The sequence below is a fragment of the Herpailurus yagouaroundi genome, unplaced genomic scaffold, assembly GCF_014898765.1.
Source record: "Herpailurus yagouaroundi ecotype Mexico unplaced genomic scaffold, PumYag 181, whole genome shotgun sequence".
NCBI lineage: Eukaryota > Metazoa > Chordata > Mammalia > Carnivora > Felidae > Herpailurus > Herpailurus yagouaroundi.
Window position 1 is genome coordinate 25,310,189 of NW_024412412.1, and position 18,850 is coordinate 25,329,038.

The following is an 18,850-nucleotide window of genomic DNA, read 5'->3' on the forward strand; positions in this document are numbered from 1 at the left end:
AGAGGAAAGGTCATGTGAGGACAAGCAAGAAGGTGGCCATCTACAAGCCAGGAAGAGGGCTCTTACCAGAAACCAGATTGGCTGGGACCTCAATCTGGGGCTTCCAGTCTCCAGAACCGTGAGAAATAGGTATCTATTGTTGAGGCCACCCAGTCTGCGGTGTTCTCTTATGGTAGCCCATCCTGACTAAGACACCTTCTATTTAGTCATAGGGACAATTATTTTGCCAAGAAAGCTGATGATACACCATCAGCTGTAACATGCACCCCCAGTTCCCATGATGTTGAAACACGAAAGGTTAAAAAAAGGTGAATTAACAACATTTTACAAAGGTAGTTTTTAAAAAGCACAAACGGTGAAGATGACAGTAGTGAGTGGAGGCTTTTGGTTCTGTTTTTGTTTTTAGAGAGTGTGCTGCGCACAAGCGAGGAGCGGGGGAGGGGCAGAGGGAGAGGGAGAATCCCAAGCAGGCCTCATGCTCCGTGCAGAGCCCCATGCAGGGCTTGATCTCAAGACCCGGGGATCCTGACCTGAGCTGAAATCGGGAGTCCGACGCTTAACCGACTGAGCCACTCAGACGCCCGACTGGAGTTTTTTAATGTAGCTTTTCCTCAGAAAAAGGCCAATAGTCTGCTTCAGTCACCTGATCTTTGTTTTATAGCCTCCTAAATTGTTAGAAAATGAGATGGTGCAGAACTCATGCACAAGAAAGTGAGGGCCCCAAATGGGCAAGTAGATATAAAACCAAAGCTTAAAGTTTTATTGTTTACATTGGGAACCTAACTCAGTTTCCCCGGAAAAACCTGAGATACTGACAAAACAGCGCCTCATCAGGCTAACTCTGCTCCTACCTTGCTGAGAAAATGCATATTTCTTCAGTTTCCCTCCTTGCCACCCCAAGTCTTGTCCATCCCGCGCCCCCCAGAATTACCAGCTGCCTCTCAAAGGCCAGCATCTCTCTGTTGAGCTTCTCTTTCCTGGCCGTCAGCCAACCCTCTGTCTCTCTGCAGCCTCTCCCCCAGTAGCCTCCTGTCCTCGCCCACACAGCCACCGTCTCCTCTCCTGAACCAGGAACAGAAAACCACACACCAAGACAAGCCACGCCCAGCCCTGCATCCGCCCGCCAGGGTTAGACGCCCCTTCTCCTCCTTTCCAAGAGGGGTCCGCAAGCCTTGCCTACTTCCTTGGCCTTCCTTCGCCTGTCAACCCTCCGCGGCCTCCCTGCCCTGGAACACCACTCCGTCTCAACAGTCTCTCGGGTTTTCCTGCCACAGGCTTCCATCACCAGGTTTTACAGCAGCATCACAGGCCTCAGAACAGCTGTGGTTGAACTGCACAGAATGATCATTCCGCTGGCACCCCCGGGACTGACCGTTAGCACACGGACCAGAATGTACTCTTTCTGAAGCCGCTGGTCATCCAGCAGGCAGGAAGCGTGGCACAGCTAATGTGCTGCCCCAGTGAAGGGCCCCGATCCTGAGCAAGACCTGGGAGGAGGGCGGGCAGGGTATAAAGGCCAACAGGGAATAGCATCGTGCTGAGGTGGGGTCGAGGAAAACGTCAGCTGTGTGTGGAAAGAGGTTTAGGCTCTATCATCGTAGGTGAAAACTAATGCCATTAGGGTCACTTATAAATACTTGAGACCCAACTGTTTAAGGAAAAAAAAAAAAAACGTATGTGAGTTTTTTAAGGACGCTTAACTGACTGAGCCACCCAGGCGCCCTTGTGTTTCTCAAGGAGGAAGGACTAGAATCCACATGTACTGATTCTCCAAGCCCAGCGGCCCAGCTTACCACACTATAGCCTAGTTTAAATAAACAGATCCAGGAAAACAGGCTTTGTCCGGAGTAGTTGGTGCACAAAGTATTCAATAACCTGCATAAATGCTTTAGTGATTACTGTTTACCTATGATCAAAATTTCCACGTCAAAATAGAACAGAGTTTTCCTCCACTGCTTTATTGTTCAAGTATTCTTCGATGTCCTGTTTTAGTGGATGAATCATAATACACAGAGCACTGGGAATCATTCAAAACACCAAACTGTGTGCTTGAAAGTTTACAAGCTCACCGCTGAGTCAAGAGGGCATACCCTGCCTGCAGCACAGAGAGCCAGTATTACATTGATCTGCCTTAAGCTCTACCAGTGGTGCGATTGCTAGTGGCTTCTGCTTGTCAAAAGATTCACTGTCACTGTAAGGTGATATGCGCCCCATAAAACCATCAGTTTTATGCAAGGATATATCATCTTCGTAAGAACAAAAAGCTTTCATATGCACGCACTGCCAGTACATTTCAAGAGGCCCAAATGTGCATGAGTAGAACAAATTATCAGACAAAAGGTCACAGATTACTTTGGCTAAAAAAAATATCTTTAAACATATCCAGCTCGACCTTCTGCTCGCTGGTTTCTATATGCTGCATACATCTGGGTGTGCGGGGGTATCTATATAGCTTTTTTAAGGTGTATGGTCTCGCCCACTTTGCCATAGTTATGTAGGAACTATAGCATGCCTCACTACAAAAGCAAGAAGAGCTCCGTCTGCATTTCTGCCAACTTGATGCAAGGCCTTAAGAGCTTCCTGTGGAAGAGAGCCAGCATGGAGAATCCAGTCAATGTCTGCAGTGGGGAAAATTAATGGCAGACAGTTGGAGGGACTAGGTGATTGGCTGTGCAGCTTCAGGACCAGCATTTCCTCTGGTTTCAGGTCCATCGATGGATTCTGTGAGCGCGGACCCAAGTCTTTTTTAAATTAAAAAAATTTTTTTAGTATTTATTTATTTTTGAGAGAGAAAGAGAGAGCAGAGGAGGGGCGGGGGGGGGGGTGGTGGAGAGAATCCCGAGCAGGCTCCATGCTGTCAGCACAGAGCCCAATGCAGGGCTTGAAACCACAAACTGTGAGATCATGACTTGAGCCAAAATCAAGAGTCGGATGCTTAACCAGCTGAGCCAGCCAGGCGCCGTACCCCCCACCCCGCCTCCACTGACCCAAGTCTTTAACCACTATGGAAAGGAAGTAGTTTGTTCAGAAGTCTCATTGCGTGCATCCTCCTCACCTGCTGAGAGCCTGGGTGAACAGCCTGCACTTCAGGTTCAGTGTAGCTGATTAGCTGTTTCAGCTGGGAACAAATGACAGAACTCTCATTTATTCATTTCAATGACTTGGAGCTATGTTCCCTATACTTGACATGCCATCACCTGGACCCCTGAAGGTAACAGTTTCAGCATCTTCTATGCTAGCAGCAGGCAAAGCGTGCATTACTTTTTTAAGACGTAGTTTATGCAATTTCTAATTTAACATCTTGCATTGCTGGGAAGCATCAGTTAAAACTCAGGAACCAATATTGATACATTATTATTAACAAATGCCCATAGTTTATATCAGGGTTCACTCTTTGTACTGTTCTGTGGGTTTTGCTGAATACAAAATGTCACGTGTCCATAATTATAGTACCACTCAGAATAGTTTCACTGCCCTAAAAATCCCCTGTGCTCCATTATTGATCTCCTCTCCCCCCTCAAAAAATCCCTGGCAATCACTGGCCTTTTCATTGTCTCAGTCCAGAATCACACACTATTCTTTCCAGAATGTAATACAGTTGGAATTATATCATATCTAGCCTTTTCAGACTGATTTCTTTTACTTAGCAATATTTATTTAAGGTTCCACCATGTCTTTCCATGGCTTAAAAGATACTTTTATCTTTGGGTATCATTCTATCATATGGATATACCACTGTTGATCTATTCACCTGCTGAAGGATGTGTTGGTTATTTGCAGTTTAAAAGTGTTTATAATACAAACGTCCGTGTGCAGGTTTTCGTGTGGACTTGCCTGTTAATATTTCAGTCCCCACTGATACAGCTGCCGTCTGGTGAGAACAGACTTGCAGGCACTGTTCATTCTGGAAAGCTGTAAGATATTCACTTTGGGTCCATTTTTCTCAAAGCTTCTTAATACCTATTGGGCTCTCAGCTACCATTTCTGAGAGACTGGCAGATGAACCTCTGCAGATGTATTTTCTGAAGCTTGGTTATTACTAATGACCAAAAGTTTATCAAGTTCCTTCAAGGTGTTACAAATGAATTCGTTTTTTTTATTGACTCCAGAGAGGGCTGACATCTGCCACAGAGACTTAGAGAGGGAGAGGTGGCAATCCCTTATTCGTTCCAGACATGTCAACATTACTTTCCAGGACTATAAATCCCTAGTGGAAATAAAGGTGCTTAAATTTTCAAGTAAAAAGTTATACTTTGGGGGCGCCTGGGTGGCTCAGTCAGTTAAGTGTCTGACTTCGGCTCAGGTCATGATTTCACGGTTCGTGGGTTCGAGCCCTGCGTTGGGCTCTGTGCTGACAGCTCAGAGCCTGGAGCCTGTTTCAGATTCTGTGTCTCCCTCTCTCTCTGCCCCTCTTCTGTTCACACACCATCTCTGTTTCTCTCAAAAATAAACCAACACTAAACAAATTTTTTTAAAGTTATAAAAACGGATTATCTAAGCTGAGATCAGATGTACCAATGTTCTTGACATTGACTTTCTGATATCTACTTCTACAGCCAAAAGAACATTTTTCTCAGTATCTGGAAGGCCCACAGTCCTGTAGCCTGTCTCCTTTCATCTCAGCTTCCAAATCAACAGATGGCTGTTGGTTGGTTCTGTTGCCTGTTTCCAGGAAGTTCATTCCCCTGTGTTACAAAGATGTTCTTGGTCACATGGAGCCTTCTGTTGTTCAGTCTCCTGCTGCTGATTTCCTGGTTCTTTGTACCGCTGAAGGCCACTGACTTGACTCAGATTCTGATGTTCTAGATGCCAGCCCTTTTCACTTGCAAAATCCATGATCAATGTATATGGTAGTGAAGACAGAAAAACTAGCTTTCTTCCTTGTGTGGAGACGGAATTTGAGCCTGTGCATGCTTTTTTTTCCAGCAGGCAGTTTCTTTAGATTATCTGCCACCGCTGATTTTTCTGCTGAGTTCTATAGAGGCATAGCGGGACTCCAGTCTGACAGAAGGATGAACAGAAAGAGCCTGTCAAGGAAAAGAATGCTCTTTTCCCCTCCATTTTTAATTTCCTCATTTACAACTCAATACTGTGAATGGAAAAGAAGGGAAAGCAAGGGCTCACAGAGATCTTTGCACAGGCTCACAAGAGCATTATTCACAATCGCCAAACTCAAGTGTTCGCCTACGAATGAATGGATCAACAAAATGTGGAAATACGTACCCTTGGAAAAATATTCCTCATTAAAAAGAAAGGAAACCCTCATACATGCTACAACACGGATAAGACCTGAGGACATTACGCTAAGTGAAATAAGCTCGCTACACGAGGACAGGTAGTTTATTACTCCACTAACGTCAGGTCCCTGGAGTAGCCAAATTCACAGGCAGGAAGTAGAATGGTGGTTGCCAGGAGCGAAGGGGAGAGGTGAGCGGGGACTTATTGCTTAATAGGTACAGTTTCAGCACTGCACAATTATCACATGATAAAAATTCTAGAGACGAATGAGGATACTTGCACAACAATATGAATATACTTAATGCCACTGAACTGTACATTTCAAAATGGTTTAAATGGAAAGTATTATGTATATATTTACCACAATCTCTAAGAAATCAATATTGCAGTTAATGCAATAATGTTATACAACGAGCGTCTTAATCTTGGGTGACCATGAATCCTGGTTTGCTGGCCTAAGTCCCCATTTCTGCTTCTTTGCCCAGGGCACTCGTTAATAGTACCCTTTTCACCTTTAACAGTGTCCCAGATTGAACAAGAAGTCAGATAGTCCCCCTAGATCTGTTTCATAATCGCATAAATCATTGCATGGCCATTCTCATTTGCAAATGTTTGAACATTCAGAATGCACCTGCATTTTCTCAAATTACTCTATAAATTCAATGGCCTACAGAATGTTAGGGGTTCTGATCTTTGTTTTTTTTAACTTAAAACAACACCCATTTATTAGCTGACAGTTCTGTAGATCAGAAGTTTGGAACAACAGGCCTGAGTTTTCTGCTCAAGATATGACAAAGCAGAAATCAAGGTATCGGCCAGGGTGAGCTGTCATCCAGAAGTTCTGGGGGAAAATCTACTTCCAAGCCCATTTTTGGAATTGAATTCAAATTCTTGTGGTCGTAGGACAGAAGTCCCTGATAGGACGGAGGTCCCCCTTTCCTTGCTGCCACCCTTAACATTTTTTAAAGATTATATATTACTTTCTTTTTTTATTTATTTTTAATTTTTACTTCTAATAGATTTTGCCCCCCCCTTTTTCTTTTTTTTTTTTTTTTGCGAGAGAGAGAGAGAGAGAGAGGGCACAAGTGAGCAAGGGGCAGAAAGAGAGAGAGAGAATCCCAGGAGGGGCAGAGGGAGAGAAAGAGGGAAAGAGAAAGAGAGAGAAGCAGGGCTCACGAGAAGCAGGGCTTGAGCTCACCCAATGTGGAACTCGAACTCAGGAACTGTGAGATCATGACCTGAGCGGAAGTCAGATGCTTATGACTGAGCCTCCCAGGCGCTATGTAGATTACTTTCTGAACGCTGACTAAAGTACCAAAAGCAGTCCTCTTTCTTTACAAACTCATAATTTCTTTAAACCAAAACCCTCTAACTTTTGACAAGCTCCTTTCAATTTCTGCAGGTTCAAGGGAGCAGACAAAAGGCCCAGTCCGAGACAGTTGCCTCTTTTGGCTGCCGTTTTGTTGTTTTGCTGTTGTTAAAGATGGCAGCAGACAGTCTTTGAAGTCAGAGATATGTCTGTTTCAATTAACTCTGCTTTTCACCTTACGATCAGAAAATACCCCACTTTTTCTTTGAGAAAGCCACAGTTCTCCATCCTCACCATAAGAGCACCATTTTACCTGCCAAAACCCTTTCTGACTGTCTCCCCCAGAGTGAGTGTCAGTCTCTCAAAGGAAGAGTTGCGTATCTTTAGCACCCAGCACCAATCATGGTACAAAGGAGGTTCTTAATAGATACATCTTGAGACAGTGAGTAAACAGATCACTCAATGATGTTCAAATACTCGTCTTGCTTGATTGTCCTCAAATTCTGCTTTAAAAAATACACCAAAAAACCATGCCTTCTCTACCCACTTCCTGCTTCAATTTGGCCCATTGATGATCCAACCAGAGAGTGAGTTCAGGTTTGGATGTTCTACTTTATAATACACTTAGAAAATCAAAAGATCATTTTGATTGTTTTGTTTATTTATTTTTGAGAGAGAGAGAGAGAGAGAGAGCGTGAGCACGCGTGAGCAAGCGGGGGAAGGGCAGAGAGGAGACAGAATCCGAAGCAGGTTCCAGGCTCTGAGCTGTCAGCACAGAGCCTGATTCGGGGTTCGAACTCAACAACCACGAGATCATGACCTGAGCTGAAGTCAGAGGTTCAACCAACTGAGCCACCCAGGTGGTCAGATCATTTTGACTTAAAAAAAAATTTTTTTTTAATGTTTATTTATTTTTGAGACAATGCGAGAGACAGAGTGCAAGCGGCAGAGGGGTAGACAGAGGGAGACACAGAATCAGAAGCAGGCTCCAGGCTCTGAGCTGTCAGCACAGAGCCCGACACGGGGCTCAAACTCACGAACCGTGAGATCATGACCTGAGCCAAAGCCAGACGCTTAACCAACTGAGCCACTCAGGTGCCCCTGATTTTCAGTCCATAAAAGGAGTTGTGTCCTACAACTTAACCTGCCACTACACTCCATAGAGCTGAAGACAAAAACTCATCCCCCTCATAACCCAGGGGGAGGGAAATCCAGATTTTTCTCTTGAATGTTTGCTCTAATAGGAAGGAAAGAGAAAAACTGTGGGAAGCGGGAAGTGGAGATCATAATGTGTTACTCTAACATAGATTAATACTACTTACTTTCCCTTATAATTAATCAAGCAATAGTGTAATATTAGATACAAACACTTCCCTCCTGAGAATACACTGCGTGTGGGGCTTAGGTGGGGGCTCAGGAGGGAGGACACTGGATTTTTCTTGAAGCTGCATTTACAGAGTAACAGCCCTGTGTTTATTTTCATAGGTTTAGTTTTGGTGGCTTGGGTGGGATGGCTAAACTCGGTGTCACCACTGGACTTGAAAGAACATATTCACATTATAGTGTGGTTTACCCCAGGCAGCATTTGTAATTCTGCATTTAAATGCTTTCACCACCTACCAGATATCTGAATGGAGTGTTGCCTGTTGAGACATAAAAATCAATTAAAAATAGATATGATAGACTGACAAATTCACTAAGTTATGCTATTTGTTTTTGCTACTCTGCTTTCATTCTCTAACTCCAAATATCAGAGGCAAATATAAAATGATTGCATTCAGTAATCAAGATTAAGTCTTAGATACGCCAATGGAATTTCTGACTGCTGATAAATGGCCATTTATGACTTAGTAATAGTAGAGAGTCCATCATATTTACTTTAATGGTTTGCAAAAACAGAATCTGACAAGTAGGGTATGAAATACGTTATTACAGTCAATACTCTTATTTAATTTCCAATTAACAGGTCATTTCTATCTTTATGATCCTTAAAAAAAAGCACATTAAAATTATAGAGGAAAGAAAGATTTAGTAGAAACATAGAGACACAGATAACTCATCTAATGAAAGAGCCAGCCTGCCAGGAGCTATAATTTCTGTTATCACGCCCTGAATTCTTCCTTTGTATTGCTATGCATTAAACATAGCCTATCTGGGACTTTGGTGGGAAGCACTTTTTTAGAAATCAATTCTCCTGGTATTTGACTTTGATTACTAAACCAGAACAAAGGAATATTATTTCGTATTCAGGTAGAACCATATGCAGAGGCAGGCACTTGGTAATTTTTAGTTATTTATTTGCTTGATGCTTTTTCCAGCAATTTCAACTATAATGACTATCATATCCATCTGTTTGAAATGGAAATTGGTTAGCAACCAGATCCTTTTTGGATTCTTACAATATATCATCTACCTGCTTTGAATGAAATATGCTAGCTCAGGCTCTGATGAAATATGTTTTAGATATGTAAGACGTGATGGGGTGTCACTCAGCTTTCATTCCAGTCTCCTTCAAGTGTGCGTTCCTCAATTGTGGAGGCTGGAAAGGTGTAAACTACATTTCCCAGAGTTCCTTGCAGCTAGGGTTCTGGGCACAGATCAGGTTCTGCCCATGGGATGAGCTGGATGAGAAGGGAGGGAGAGGGTATATAAAAAAATATATATATATGTTTGCTAGCTTGTTTTTGTCATTAGTAGCTGTGTTCAGTCACTGGCTTCCTGTGTGGAATTGCACTTTGTAAGCAGCTAATCTGATCACTTGTGCCTTGGACTGTCAATAGCTCCAGTGGTGGCTCTGATTCCCAACCTTCATCCCTTGGCAATGACAGCAGCAGCCCTGTCATTGGGGGGTGGGGGGAGGGGGGCAGTTCCGCTGTGCAGTCTGGGTGTCACCCCTAGAGCTCAGCCTGGATCCTCTTCTCCCCTTTCAGCTGCAACCTCTTCTTCCAACCTTGTCAACACCTAACTCCCATACAAAAACCGTTTTGCTTACAGTAACTAGGATAGTTTCTATTATCTGCAGCCTCCCTCAACAGGGAAGAAGGGAGAGATGAGGGAATTCAGTGCACAAGACATTAGTTCTGATGCCTGGGAAGAACTGCCAAAGGGACAAAGTTTGTGCCCATCTGACACATACAGTTATACATTATAACAGGGAGGAGATCAAGGGCCATACCATCCAGATCTACCCGAGTGAGGGCCAACACTGCAGGGCCTGAGGTTAAAGCCAAAGCATAGTTATGAGGGCTGAGAAATAATTCTGGGGACCCCTGGAGAGAGAAGAAAAAAACATTAAGGGAAAAAATATGACAGGGGAAAGAGGAAGGAAAAAGAAGGGAAATGAGAACAGGGAATAACAGTGAATAAAAGCACGCATATGGTGAAGAGAATCCTATGCCAGATTTTTCCCTGACCTTGCCTGGATGGTGCTGGAGAGCGGTCCACCAAGGATACATGCTGCTTCCTGCCCCTGCTCTGCAGGCCTAGCTCACAGCTTCTCAGAGCTGGGCTCGGGCTTCTCACATACACACTTAGGAGGCCTTTCCCTGGGTGAAATACACGTGACTCTGTCCCTATAGCTATTGAATAGACATATAAATTCAAACTGGGTAAATATGTATAACCCATAAATTTTTGTGTATATATGCATATAGAGAGAGAATAGCTGGAAATACACAAAATGGAAATACACAAGTAAATTTGTATATAGGACACAGATGTGTGTGTAGGATAGCTGGAAATCTACAAAATGTGTATATTAAACAAAAATCTGTTAGATTTTTCAAGAGAAAATTAATCCCAGTGGTTTTCAAGTCAGACAATTAGTAATACAAAGAGCTGACCAGTCATGGTACATATCGGCTTAGGCTCTGATCAGCTTCAAAAAAATGATTGTAAATATCTTTTGTATAATGCGTTAGAGTAGTCTGAGAGCCTAAGATGCTTGCTTACACAAAACAAGAGTTCTGAGACCATAATCCTCAGTATAAAAGACGAGAAAATGTGTGTCAGGGCCCAGGCCTGCTGTTTCAGCCTCATTCACAACATTGTCCCTTCCTCATAGATACCTGGCTCTCCTTGGCCCACCCCTACAGTATACATGTGCATGCAGTCTTCGCAGGTGCTGTTCCTTCCATATCAAATGCTCTTCCTTCCTCAAGGACGGTCCTTCACAACCCCACCGCCACCGCCTTAAGCAAGCACTCCTGACGTCCCTCCCTTCACAAGTCAAATTCCCTGTTTCTGCCCTTGACATTTTTCCTGCCTAGCACGAGCACCGGTGTAATTACAGGTTTACGTATGTATGCCAACAGACAGGTGTTCCCTGAAAAGTTAGGTCTGTTTTTCTTGCTATGGTATTCTGAAGGCTCGGCATAGTGCCTTAGGTGCCTAGACAGTGCTGAACAAGTGAAAAGCTAAACGAATGCTATGGCTGTTTTGCCCCCAAAGTCGAAATGCTCCATTGTAAACTATGTAACTGTGCATGGGAAAACTAGAAACTATTATCATTTTACGAGGCCCATACTTTTTTTTTTAATGTTTATTTATTTTTGAGACAGAGGGAGACAGAGCATGAACGGGGGAGGGTCAGAGAGAGGGAGACACAGAATCTGAAACAGGCTCCAGGCTCTGAGCAGTCAGCACAGAGCCCGACGCGGGGCTCGAACTCACGGACCGCGAGATCATGACCTGAGCCGAAGTCGGCCGCTTAACCGACTGAGCCACCCAGGCGCCCCAGGAGGGCCATACTTCTAATGGCATTAACAGAAACTAGCCAATTTAATTTTTTAAATTCTATTTTAGAATTCCAACTGGTCATCTCTCCCTCCCCGTACTGTCTCATCATCATTTCCAAACACCACGGCAGGTAACGTCTTTAACCCTAGATAAGCCAAAGGCCTGCGTAAGGTAGAAGATATGCAGGCTTGACAGGGTGAGCCTCTAGCTCCCAAAAGACTAACTACTAGGAGCCTAGCATATACTATAGTGTATACTGTGAGAGCATATAGAATACACCAGGACAGGAGAATGACCCATTCGCCTGCACGTTCAGTTCTCCTGTCAGTTATGCAGCAACCCCTCCATAGCCCCCCGGAGATGACATTTAGGGCAACACATTTCTCCTCCTAATACGACTGCTCACAGCATGCTAACCGCTCGATATTACAAATTACTCCATGCGCTTCTCCCAACCACATCAGGAAGGCTCATTATCGCCATTTCACAGGTGAGGAAATGGCCCCGAGATGGGATTCACTCCAGGTATTCCATTGCGCGCTCTGAATTCCTTCTCTTGAGTGGTTAGAAGTTTGCCTGATTGGGAAGTGAGTAGCCAGAGAGAAAGCCATGGACTCTTCTTGGATACCTCTTAGCTAGGGGTTCTACGCGACGTACTCTCTTACGACATCAAGAGAAGAAAATCACAAAAACTGAAGGACATTCAATTGGCCATGTGGCACCACCACACTTGCAGACCTTCCAGGTACCAAGCTATACCACAGTCAGGCTCCATTTTTATTTCCTTCGGTGTGGTCTTAAATAAATCCCTAGCATCTTAACACTTCCATACCCGTCTTCTCAGAGCGCCTTCTCACTTTCCCTACAGGTAGAAACATAAGATTGCACAGACAAGTGCTGACAGCCTCATACCAACAATGCATTATACCCAGGGCTAAATGACAATGAGAGCTTGACTCAATTCCTATTTAAAATACAAATCAGAACATCACCATGCAGTAAAGAAAGATTTAGTTGCATTTTTTTCTCCTGTATATCGCCAAGCTTGACTGGTCCTTCGTAAAGGATAGAGTGATAGAACCTTCATCATGTGTTTCAAATTTTGGATACTAGTTTTCTAAAGGTGCATATGAATTATTTATAGTGACATGCATATAAGTATTCACATATCTACCCGCCAGAAATACCTTCTTTGGAGTCCTCTTAATCTCCAGCAAGATTTGGCTTTAGAAAATACACATAAACAGAGACTTAAGATTTATTTGGGAAGCACCTCTGCCCCTCCATTTTAAAACAGAATTAACCATGCAGACATAGTATTTTCAGTTTCACATCCCGCTGGTAAGTAAAATTTTTGTTAAAACCTTGACTACCTTGGTGATTTAGCTACAGCAACACATACACACACACACACACACACACACACACACACACACACACACGGACAAATAATTTCCAGAGAACGTCATACAATAATTGAACCTTTCTAGAAATAGGCTTTCTTTTGAATGACAAGAAGAGCCTATAGGGAGCTCCAGTTTCAAATCTGACCAAATGCATTCACAAAGCAGTTGTCTCTGGAGTGGTCGCGTTAGTGAGGAAACACTTTCCAACTTGTCAAGGTCTCCTTTAAAAGAAGTTATGTGCAATCCGTGGCCATCAGGGAGTCGCTTTCATTCTCTGCAAACAACCCTCTCTTCTGAGGTCCTCTCAAGATCCCTCACCAACACTGGAGAGTCCTTTACACTGCATGTTCAGTCAGGCATCAAGGACAGAAAAATCCACAATCTAAACTTCAAACGGAATTAACCATTCATTAGACGGTAACGCCAAGGATTCCATAGTTAATGAGCTACACGAATAGTATTACATTCAACAGCTGAAAGGAGGAGTTAAATGTCAATCATTTGCCTGTAATATTGCTAATAACCTTAACCTCAAAACGATATAGATATCTTCTAGCTCTCTGCCCACAGGAAACGTTCAATGTACATTTAAATCCATGCATACCAACTGATACAAAGCTTTGCACGTAGATATTTACAGCCTTACCCTTTTTCTACATAAAGCGTTTCTATCCTTATGATATTTACCACAAAGAACCCAGGTAATACCACGAGATACACCCAGAGCAATATTACACAAATCCTAGCATCCCGTTTTGAAATTCCTTCTTAAACTGTGTTTTTTGTTGTCAGCTTTGACTATGTCCATAAGTTCTTTCACATCACCTAAAAAATATTCTGACCAACTTTCTGGGTTTATTAGCTCACTGTCTCCTGCTAGTTAAAAATCAATTCCCAAGTGGTAGCTTCTAAAGGGAGAGATACACGTGTACTCCGTGAAAACAGAAATCTATTTTCACCTTTAAGACACTAAACATGTCCCCTGAAGCTCTTGAGTTCTGACTTATCCGATGTTAACATGTGAAGCACATCCCGCAATCCCCTGCCGCATGGCAGGCTCGCCTGTTTTGATCACGTCTAAGTTTTCAAGGTAAACAGGTCACTCTCGGCGCCCGGAACGACAGAGGAAGAGAGCACGAACTCACCTAGGCGGTCAGACCCGGGACACAGGGGGCCCGAGCGCGCGAAGCGACCTGTCGCGCCCCCGACTCCCCGCGTGCTGGGGGAGGGCGGGCGCAGGGCGGGCGCAGGGCGGGCAGAACTAGGGTGGGAAAGAGGCTCGCCGCCGCTCCCCTCTGAGGACCATTGTCAGCGCCACGGTCGCCGGCGCTTTCTGCACGGTATGGGGGCGGGAGACTCTACCGAACCGAATAGTTGCAACGCTCTCCCGGAGCCGGGGAGAAAAAGCTGCTTTTGCATCAGAGCCGGGGGCCGTACCAGGTGTAACTTCCACCCCTTGACCTATTTTAGAGTGTGAGAGCGAAAGCGGTAGGGAAAAATAGACGGAGCGCGCGCGGGGGGGAGGGGGGCTCCGGGACGCGCGTGCCCGAGTGGGAGCGCGCGCCCGCCCTGCCGGGGCTTCCAAAGAGAAGTTACGGCGAGGGCCCCGCGGCCTCCCGGGCCGCGGCTCGGCGGCGGAGCTCGGGGCCGGCCCCCTCCGCGAGCTCCTCCCGCCGCCGCCTGGGTCCAGGCTTCGCGCGCCCTCCTCCGCGCGCGCGCCCTGCGCGGGAAGCTCCGTTCCCGGGGCTCGGGGGCCTTCGGGCGGGCTCCGCGACAGTAGCTGGGCGACCGCCCGCGGCCCCGGGCGCGCGGTTCCCCGCCCCCGTCACCGTCCCCGCCTCCCCGACCCGCCCTCACCTCTCCGGAGGCGGCGCTTGGGCTCCGGCGGCGCCTCCAGGCCGGGAGGACTGACGGCCTCGGAGGGGCGGCGGAGCGGAGCCGGGGGAGTGTCGCCTCCCAACCCAGCGCCCTGGGGACGCCCCGCCCGAACGTTCCCGGGAAGTGAGGCTCTGCCGCTCCCGCCCGGCCCGGGGATGGGGGTGACCTTCCTGCCTCCTTCCCAGGCTCTGCGTATCAGCCTTTCCCGGCGTGACCGGTCCTACGTGGGAGAGGACGCCAAGGAGAGTACACCTGGCCGGTCCGGAGCACAGCAACGCGGTACCTGGGGGTGACAACAACGTGACGCTTTAGCGCGTCTTTTCTCCTTTGATTTTTGCAACCACCTACTTCAACAGAGATGTGCCTGTTGGGTTTCTGGGATAACCGAAGTCCGAGGTGCCAATGCTTAGTCTCCAGATCTTGTCATTGAAATGGGATGCTTAACCTGTTCAAAGAGTTTTGCAAAACTAACCCCATCAAAATAGCATCTATCAGAAGGAGGGATGGAATTTAGGTTAGAAGTTTGTGTCTAAAACTGGACACGTCTGCCCCATGCACACCCTCTTGCTTCTGTAACAATAGGGTTTAACTACTTTCTGCCAAGTCCTTGGTGTGATAATCTTCAACCCCTCACTAGTCTTCAGAAGCCTGTGCATTACAAAAAAAAAAAAAAAAAATTATCGGGGTGGGGGGGGCGCTACTCTAGGGCTCCCATAGACACTGGTGTATTTAAGGTACTACTAAGAGGGTGGGTGGAGACCAGCATACATAGTTTGTGATTCTGAAATAATTTGCCAGAGCAGCACTATATTGGGGTAGGGGAAGGAACCTTTACTTGGGTATTTCCATGCTCAGGAGAATCAAATCGACGTTTCCTTTTTCTGTAGAAGTTTCCCTTTCGCATTTAAAAGGGGGAAAAATCATGAGCCTGATTTCACATGTTTTTCTTGAGCTGGATCCCAGCCCACTGAAGTGCTACTGGTGATTTTTATTTCTATTCCATGGAGATGCAACCGCAATACGTCCTTGAGTGCAAGATACATATATTTGACACTGTGATGTCCCGTGCCATCTTCTAGCGGTGCACTAGGGGACAAGGCACACCTAAATGAGTATAGTGACTTAAACATAGCAGGTACCTAGTAAATACCTGTCCAGTGAATGGGGTCTCAACAGTATGTGATAAATACAAAAGTGGCCTGTTTCCAATTCTGCTGGAAAGCATGAGGGAAATCAGTTAAAAGTGACGCGGTCAGGGAAGGCGCCCTGGAGGTGGTGACAGGTGCAGGATTTTGCTATGGAGAATCGGCTAAAGGATGAAAGTAAGAAAGTCTGTTTACTATGTTTCTGAGATATGGCAGGAGAAGAGGTTCTTAACATTTTGTAGATATTAGGCTCATCTAAGAATCTGAGAGAAGTTTTGGAACGCTCCTATATAAAAAACAAATGTAAAAATGTTTGCCTATATTTTTCTGGGATTTCACAGACTGGCTAAGGCAAATCTACAGAATCCCTAGAGTTCTGTGGACTTGAGTTACCATTTCCTCATTCAGTGGCAGGGAGAAAAATAAGGAGATTATTCTACTTGAGGCCATCATAACAGGCATTTCCATGGCCACCACCAGAATTTGGGTAATGACCAAGGGAATAGAAAGAAAATTGTGCCGTAGAGGAAATTTGTACACTTGACAAGTAGAGCCCTCTTTCTCTTGAAGCTAAAACATAGCATTTGTGTTCTTTTTGTACCTGAGAATTTCACTTTCATCTCTCAGCAAAAAGGTAAAATAAAATATGGCTGTCAAACATGGCTGATGCGGGGCCAGTACATGGAAGGGAATGGCAGGCAGGGTATTGAATTATCATCTCCTTACTTGTGATGTTTGACATTATTTGTGAACAAAGGTAAGTAATCCTTGCTCTCAAGTAGACATAACCAATTCTATGATATTTCTTTTTATTTTAATTTTTAAAGTTTATTTATGAGAGAGAGAGAGACAGCATGAGTGGGGGAGGGGCAGAGACAGAGAGACAGAGAGAGAGAGAGAGAGACAGAATCTGAAGCAGGCTCCAGGCTCTGAGTTGTCAGCACAGAGCCTGACACGGGACTGACTCGAGCTCACAAACCATGAGATCATGACCTAAGCCAAAGTCGGATGCTTAACTGACTAAGCCACCCAGGCACCCCTATGATATTTCTTAATTTGGCTGGTTAAAATAGAAATTTGATATTAAAATTTCTTTTTCTTTCTTTCTTTCTTTCTTTCTTTCTTTCTTTCTTTCTTTCTTTCTTTCTTTTTCTTTCTTTCTTTCTTTCTTTCTTTCTTTCATCTTAAGTAGGCTCCACGCTGATTGATGCAGGGCTCTATCTCATGACCTGAGCCAAAATCAAGAGTCAGATGCTGAACTGACCAAGCCACCCAAGTCCCCCTGTATTAAAAAAATTTTTTTTTAAGAAATAATACAAGTCTGGCAGTGATGCCACACAGAAGATTCCAGTAGTCCCACTTTACCCACGTTTTCACTTTCTGTGGTCTCAGTTACCTGGCTGTCAATTGCAGTCTGGAAGCAGACGTTCCTTCTCATATATCAGAACATTAGTCAACAGTCACCTAATGCTACGTCACAACAATGCAGTTACTCACCTCACTTCCTCCCCTCTCCAGGGCATTATATCATCTCATATCTTCATAAGAAGAAGGGTGAATGCAGAACAATAAAATAGCTTGAGAGAGACAGAGACCACTTTCCCATACCTACTATTACAGTATATTTGTGGAATAATTCCATTTTATTATTAGTTATTGTTGTGAGCCTCTTACTGTGCCTACCTTATAAATTGAACTTTATCAGAGATGTGTGTGATAAGAAAAAACATAGTATACCTAGGGTTCTGTCCTGTCCCCGGTTTCAGGCAACCACTGGGAGTCTTGGAAGGTGTCCCTTGTTGACAACTGTTTTATTAAAAAGTAGAGTCTAGGGGCGCCTGGGTGGCTCAGTCGGTTAAGCGTCCGACTTCAGCTCAGGTCACAATCTCGCGGTCCGTGAGTTTGAGCCTTGCGTCGGACTCTGGGCTGACAGCTTAGAGCCTGGAGCCTGCTTCCGATTCTGTGTCCCCCCCTCTCTCTGCCCCTCCCCCATTCATGCTCTGTCTCTCTCTGTCTCAAAAATAAATAAACATTAAAAAAATTTTTTTTAAAAGTAGAGTCTATATAGAAACAATGGGTCTTCTCTTACAGTTAATTATGAAATAAGTGTTGGTGATGGCCTCAACAGAAGTTAGATCACTGTGGAACATGTAACAAGTGTTCTCTTGTTTCTTTATAAATTTACACTTCATTTTGTATTGCTTAGTTAACTAAATTCCTTTATTATTATATATTTGTATATCATATACACTGTATGTAAAATAAATATGTGAATACATTATACATAATACATGTAAATATATAAAATATGTTATATTGAAAACGTAACACTAATATATAACTATATATAATATTGTCTATATTATATATTGTGTAACACGTTATGTTACTTTGTCTTATTGTTATGTTGCTTAGTCAACTCAGTTCCTTAGTTCGTGAACTCTGGGTCTGGCACGTGCCTCTTGAGCAGATGGGAGGCCACGTTTCTCTGAGTATCTCCTCTGTGCCTTCAGAGAAAGGCAGTGACGGTGGTTCCTCACACAGAGGTACGATATTTGCCATCACGTGACTCACCCAACAAAGGGTTCGTGTCCACCTAACAGAGCTGTCTGGTTTGTCCTGTGGCCCACAAGGCGGTGGCTGGAAGCATGCTGCCAGATAGAGATATGCAGTACGGAGGCTGAGACCTGATGAGATCCTTTCCTAAGTGGCTTAAAGGCGAGGCTTGGATTCAAATCCGGGCGGCGAGTGCTCTAGAGCCTGTGTCTTAACCTGTCTGCTCTCTGCCCCGAGAGAGGCAAAGACCGAGTTAAACTGGGCCACATACACATGCCCAAGTCACAATGTAGGAGTGATGGGTGGCTTGACGGCTGAGAACTCACCCTACTATCCTACCTGGAGCTGCGTTTCCTCGTTAACCTTCCAGGACCTTGGGCTTCCTTACTTTGTCATGTAGCTTCGTGATAAGTCTTATCGAAGTAGATAACCGGCTTCTCTTCTTTATAACCTGAATGAACACAGCATACTGGTGGTCTGTAACACCGCCATGGCAGGAAACAGAGACATAACCATCCCGTCCGTGGCTCTGTTTTTTTAGTGTCTCCTTTCCTCCTGATAAAATCAGAAGATTCCTTCTT

General features: G+C 44.8%; 1 protein-coding gene across 5 annotated transcripts in view; it reads right to left on the reverse strand.

Moving 5' to 3' along the window:
• TRMT9B (tRNA methyltransferase 9B (putative)) overlaps positions 1–14,674 on the reverse strand; it is a 71,090-nt gene extending 56,416 nt beyond the window's left edge. For 2 of the 5 annotated variants that reach the window (XM_040490128.1, XM_040490129.1), the window contains exon 1: positions 13,836–14,330. The gene's annotated coding sequence lies outside the window, so the exon portion shown is untranslated. Of the gene's footprint in view, positions 1–13,649; positions 13,815–13,835; positions 14,331–14,547 lie in introns of those variants that run through there. The other 3 variants (XM_040490126.1, XM_040490125.1, XM_040490127.1) reach the window with 3 other exon arrangements.
• Between the last annotated feature and the right edge of the window lie 4,176 nt (positions 14,675–18,850).